The 5,408-nt window shown below is 47.9% G+C and overlaps 1 non-coding gene across 1 annotated transcript; it reads right to left on the bottom strand.

Annotated features, from left to right (window-relative positions):
• Positions 1-3,490: 3,490 nt before the first annotated feature.
• Positions 3,491-3,708, bottom strand: LOC137316381 (small nucleolar RNA U3). The gene has a single exon (XR_010961544.1). It is a non-coding gene; the product is annotated as a small nucleolar RNA U3 (small nucleolar RNA).
• Between the last annotated feature and the right edge of the window lie 1,700 nt (positions 3,709-5,408).

Genomic DNA, 5,408 nt, shown 5'->3' with positions numbered 1-5,408 from the left:
CAATTCTGTATCCATGTTGCTACTGCTCCCTTTATTCCATGGGCCGCAATCTTGATGACAAGCCTATCATGTGATACTTTATTGAACGCCTTTTGAAAGTCCATATACACCATATCAACTCCATTGCCCTGCATTGCAGATAGGGTGGATAGAGAGAAACTATTTACGCTGGTTGGGGATTCTAGGACTAGGGGGCACAGTATAAAAATTAGAGCCAGACTTTTCAGGAGTTAGATTAGAAAACACTTCTACACACAAAGGGTGGTAGATGTTTGGAATCTCTTCTGCAAACGGCAATTGATGCTAGCTCAATTGCTAATTTTAAATCTGAGATAGATAACGTTTTGCCAACCAAAGGTATTAAGTGATATGGGCCAAAGGCAGGTATATGGAGTTTGATCACAGAGCAGCCATGATCTTATGAAATGGCGTAGCGGGCTCGAGGGGCTGAATGGCCTACTCCTGTTCCTATGTTCCTATGTTCTCTCATCTACCCTCTCTGTTACCTTATCAAAAAACACCAACAGGTTAGTTAATCACGATTTTGCCTTTAACAATTCCGTGCTGGCTTTCACTAATCAATCCACACTCGTTCAAGTGACTGTTAATTCTGTCCCGGATTATCGTTTCTAAAAGTTTCCCCACCACGAGGTTAAACTGACTGGACTATAGTTGCTGCTTTATCCTTACATCCTTTTTTGAATAAAGGTGCAATATTTCCAATTCTCCAGTACTCTGGCACCAGCCCCGTATCTACGGATGTTTGGAAGATTATGGCCAGTACCTCCACAATTTCCACAGTTAATTCCCTCAGCAACCTAGGATGCATCCCATCCGGACCGAGTGACTTATCTACTTTAAGTACAGCTAGCGTTTCAAGTACCTCTTCTTTATCAATATTTATCCCATCCAGTATCTCAACTATATCTTCCTTTACTGAGATTCTGGCAGCATCTTCTTCATTCGTAAAGACCGTTGCAAAGTACTCATTTAGTACCTCAGCCATGACCCCTGCCTCCATGAGTCGATCTCCTTTATGCTCCCTAATCGGCCCCACTTCTCCGCTTAATACCCGTTTACTGTTTACATGTTTGCAGAAGAGGTTTGGATTCCCTTTTATGTTGGCCGCAGTCGGAGCGGGGCGTTCTTGTCCAGAATGTCTGCTTCGAGCAGGCGGCCACCCACCACCTCGTTAACTTCGGTGATGGTGAAATGGTCTCCTCAGAACAGAATCCCCAGGCCCGAGGATTGACTATCGTTGATTCCCGACTAGTTCGATTGCTACTGGGTCCACATACGTGACCACTGCCGATAGTTGCTGAGGTGCAGGATCCCGCACTCCTGCAGGAACAGCAGGTCCCTCTTGAACCTGGACAGGTAGTTCAGGGTCACAGCACATCACGTAGTCGCTTTAATACTACGCACGTTTATGGATGCAATTATGAACGCCGTTTTAAAAATACAAAGGACAACCATGAACGTCTTCCAATTGCACCAGTCCAGGTTCTACGTTACCATCCATTTCTAACCATCGGTCCAGATTCTGCATTGGTGTCGATCCCTGGAACTTCTCGACGGTCCTTGGGATGAGGAAGGTGGCCTGTCCTCCGTTGAGGGGGGTCAGCATCTGTTCCTTCTCCAATGGGAGTGTGAAGAGAGGCTCCTCAGTGAGAAATGACAGCGCCCCTTCCTTCCCCTTCTCATTGAAGGCCTGGGGCATCTTTTACCATCCTGCAACATCCCTAAAGGTCACTTCCACGTATCTGCTCCTCGGGAAACCCTCATCCATGCTTTTGTTACCTCCAGACTCGACAATTCCAATGCTCGCCTGGCCGCCGTCCCATCATGCAGGCAGAAGATATCGACGACCTTGAAACCGCTGGTTTCGAGAAGAACCGTCTGCACGAAGACATTTCGTTGCCATGGCGAGGTTCCTTCACCCGCCCTCGCAGTCAGCCTGACGGTATTTCACACCCTGGGCCCAGGTGCTCGGGGAGCCCTTGTCACCATGTCAGCTGCAAATTAGTTTTCACTTTACTGGAGAAAGGTGTTAGATTTGTCTCCGGCCAGCATGAGGATCCACCTCTACATCAGCAAAGCTTAAACTGGTAATAGCTGATTCCACTTGATCTGGCGCCTTCCTCATAATGGGATCTCCCCTGTCAGGTTAGCAGTTGATATCGCACCTTTCACTACCTCAGGGCTTCCCAAATCTCTTTACAGCCAAAGAAGTACTTTTTGAAGTGCAGTCACCTCTCCTCTCCTCCATTGTCCAGCTGGGTGGGACTGCCCTCAACTGGTTTATTTCGTGTCTATTCAGTCGTAACCAGAGAATCACGTGCAATGGCTTCTCTTCCCACTCCCCCAAGGATCTATCTTTGCCCCCCTCCTATTTCTCATCTGCATGCTGCACCTTGGCTACATCATCCAAAAACTCGTCGGATTCCACATGTACGATGCCGGCACTCAGCTCGACCTCACCACCACCTCTCTCCACCCCTCCATTACCTTTGATTCGTCACACTGCTTGTCTGATATCAAATAGTGGATGAGCAGAAATTTCCTCCAATTAAATATTGGGAAGACAAAAGCCACTATTTTCGGTGCCTGCTATAAACTCCCTCCCCCTCCCTGACCAATGTCTCAGACGAAACCAGACTGTTCGCAGACTCGGTGTCCTTTTTGACCCAGAACTAAGCTTCCGATCCCAGATTCTCTCCATCACCAAAACTGTCTACTTCCACCTCCGTAATATCGCCCGTCTCTGCCTCAGCCCATCTGCGAATGAAACCCTCATCCATGCTTTTGTTACCGCCAAACTCGACAATTCCAAGGCTCTCCTGGCCGCCCTCTCATCATGCACCCTCCATAATCTTCAGCATATCAAAACTCTGCTGCCCGTATCCTAACTCACACGATGTCCCATTCACCAATCCTCCTGCTACTAAAGAAAGAACTCGCATTTATATAGCGCCTTGCATTACCGCAGGATGGCCCAAAGCATTTTTGAACTGTAGCCACTGTTGTAATGTAGGAACCGCCGCAGCCAATTTGCTCACAGCAAGGTCCCACAAACCGTAATGGTGTATTGGGCAGATAATCTGTATTAGTGATGTTGGTTAAGGGGTAAATATTGACCAGGACACCTCGGAGAACTCCCCTCAAGTTCTTCGAAATAGCGTCATGCGATCTTTGACATCCACCTGAGATGGCAGGCGGAGCAACGTTTTAATCAGTAATGCAAGTCCCTCAGTACTGCAAGCCTAGATTTTGTGCCCCATTAACTACGTTATTTCAGCGACTGTGCCTCATCAGTTCAGTGCAAACTCTGACTGATGAGTTCAAAACCGAAAAAGGAGGGGAGAGCAACAGATAGCAGTACGAGCTCGGCTGAGGTGGCAAAGACTTACACTCTCGCTGGAGACAAGCACCTTTAAATATAAAATAATTAGCGGATAAATATTGCTACTTTTGAGCTGTAGAAACACGAACCACTCAGAATGCATTTCCTTCTTCCATTTCTCGCACACTGAGAGAAGAGAACGGTCATCAATGGCCACAAGCGCTGGTATAAAACAACACTTGCAACCCGCTTCACGCTCAGAAGGAAAAGCTACATCTCCTCCTCGTGGTTAGTGAGACCAAACACTTCAGAACACATTTCTCAAGTTCAAAAACTAAAGAAATGATCCCTAAAAGTATAGTATTACTGAAAGGTTGCCGCAACACCGCACTCCACCCTCAGCGAGCCCCCTTTAACACAGGCTGAGCGCGGACCAATTCTTCCACCATTCATTGCACCCGGCAGGGAATCGAATAAAAACGCAATTAATCTTCGCTTCACCTTTTGTAAACTTATAATTCTGTGAAAAAGAAATAGGGTTTCTGTCGTGCAGCCATGACTCAGTAGGCACTAATTTGCATAATGTAGATACCAGCCTCCAGCAACTGTCCTGATCATAAGAACATAAGAATGTAAGAAATAGGAGCAGGAGTCGGCCATACAGCCCCTTGAGACGGCTCCGCCCTTCAATCAGATCATGGCTGATCTTCAACCTCAACTCCACTTTCCTGCTCGATCCCCAGATCCCTTGATTCCATCCAGAAGGACAAGAGCAGCAGGTACATGGGAACAACACCACCTGCAAGTTCCCCTCCAAGTCACACACCATCCCGACTTGGAAATATATCGCCGTTCCTTCATTGTCGCTGGGTCAAAATCCTGGAACTCCCTTCCTAACAGCACTGTGGGAGAACCTTCACCACACGGACTGCAGCGGTTCAAGGAGCCGGCTCACCACCACCTTCTCAAGGGCAATTAGGGATGGGCAATAAATGCTGACATCGCCAGCGACGCCCACATCCCATGAACGAATAAAAAAAATCCAAATGTCTATCCACCTTAGCCTTGAACATACACACCGACTGAGCATCCACAGCCCTCTGGGGTAGAGAATTCCAAAGATTCACCACCCTCTGAGTGAAGAAATTCTTCCTCATCTCAGTCTTAAATGGCCGACCCATTATCCTGAAACCATGCCCCCAATCTAAACTGTCCAGCCAGGAGATACAATCTCTCAGCATCTACCCAGTCAAGACCCGATGATTTACACAGTGGGTGGGTGACCCAGCACTGTGATCATTGATTCACACAGTGGATGGGTGACCCAGCACAGTTATCATTAATTCACACAGTGGGTGGGTGACCCAGCACTGTGATCATTGATTCGCACAGTGGGTGAGTGAGCCAGCACTGTGATCATTGATTCACACAGTGGGTGGGTGACCCAGCACTGTGACCATTGATTCACACAGTGGATGGGTGACCCAGCACTGTGATCATTGATTCACACAGTGGGTGGGTGACCCAGCACTGTGATCATTGATTCACACAGTGGGTGAGTGACCCAGCACTGTGATCATTGATTCACACAGTGGATGGGTGACCCAGCACTGTGATCATTGATTCACACAGTGGGTGAGTGACCCAGCACTGTGATCATTGATTCACACAGTGGGTGAGTGACCCAGCACTGTGATCATTGATTCACACAGTGGGGGTTTGACCCAGCACTGTGATCATTGATTCACACAGTGGGTGAGTGACCCAGCACTGTGATCATTGATTGACACAGTGGGTGAGTGTCCCAGCACTGTGATCATTGATTCACACAGTGAGTGGGTGACCCAGCACTGTGATCATTGATTCACACAGTGCGTGGGTGTCCCAGCACTGTGATCATTGATTCACACAGTGGGTGGGTGATCCAGCACTGTGATCACTGACTCACACAGTGGGTGGGTGACCCAGCACTGTGATCATTGATTCACACAGTGGGTGGGTGAACCAGTACTGTGATTATTGATTCACACAGTGGGTGGGTGACTCAGCACTGTAATCATTGATT

This window comes from Heptranchias perlo, unplaced genomic scaffold (genome assembly GCF_035084215.1).
Source record: "Heptranchias perlo isolate sHepPer1 unplaced genomic scaffold, sHepPer1.hap1 HAP1_SCAFFOLD_59, whole genome shotgun sequence".
NCBI lineage: Eukaryota > Metazoa > Chordata > Chondrichthyes > Hexanchiformes > Hexanchidae > Heptranchias > Heptranchias perlo.
Note: the sequence above shows the minus strand (reverse complement) of the source record. Positions and strands in the feature narration are given on the sequence as shown.